Genomic DNA, 614 nt, shown 5'->3' with positions numbered 1-614 from the left:
AAGACGAAAACCAAACTTTAGCATGATCTCTTAGTGAAAACGGAAATAACTTCAATTTGACAATAATCCGTATCTTTTTTCTTTTAAATCTCACACAAATCAACAAAGTTGTTTAGATGGGTAGCGGCATCTTCACTAGGTAGGCCGGCAAATTGATATTTCATAACAAGATTCAACAAAGCAGTATTGATTTCACAAGACTCAACATCATTAAGTGGAGCAATCGGAGTACTAAGGAAATCATTATTATTGGTATTGGATAAATCACACAATTTGGTATTATCTTGCGCCATCGCGACAAGTAATCCAACACACAAGCAAACAAAAAGGCAAGTGAAAGAGAGAGGAGATAGGAAAAGAGAGGGCGAATAAAACGGCAAGGGTGAAGTGGGGGAGAGGAAAACGTGAGGAAAATGTTAAATAATGTAAATGCGAGGGAGATGAGTTTGTGATGGGTACTTGGTATGTCTTTACTTGAGCGAAGACCTCCCCGGCAACGGCGCCAGAAATTCTTCTTGCTACGTCTTGAGCTTGCGTTGGTTTTCCTTGAAGAGAAAAGGGTGATGCAGCAATAGCAGGGGCCTGTGGTCCCAGTTGGTGGCACCAACCAGGAC

The sequence above is a fragment of the Triticum aestivum genome, chromosome 3B (genome assembly GCF_018294505.1).
Source record: "Triticum aestivum cultivar Chinese Spring chromosome 3B, IWGSC CS RefSeq v2.1, whole genome shotgun sequence".
Lineage (NCBI taxonomy): Eukaryota > Viridiplantae > Streptophyta > Magnoliopsida > Poales > Poaceae > Triticum > Triticum aestivum.
Note: the sequence above shows the minus strand (reverse complement) of the source record.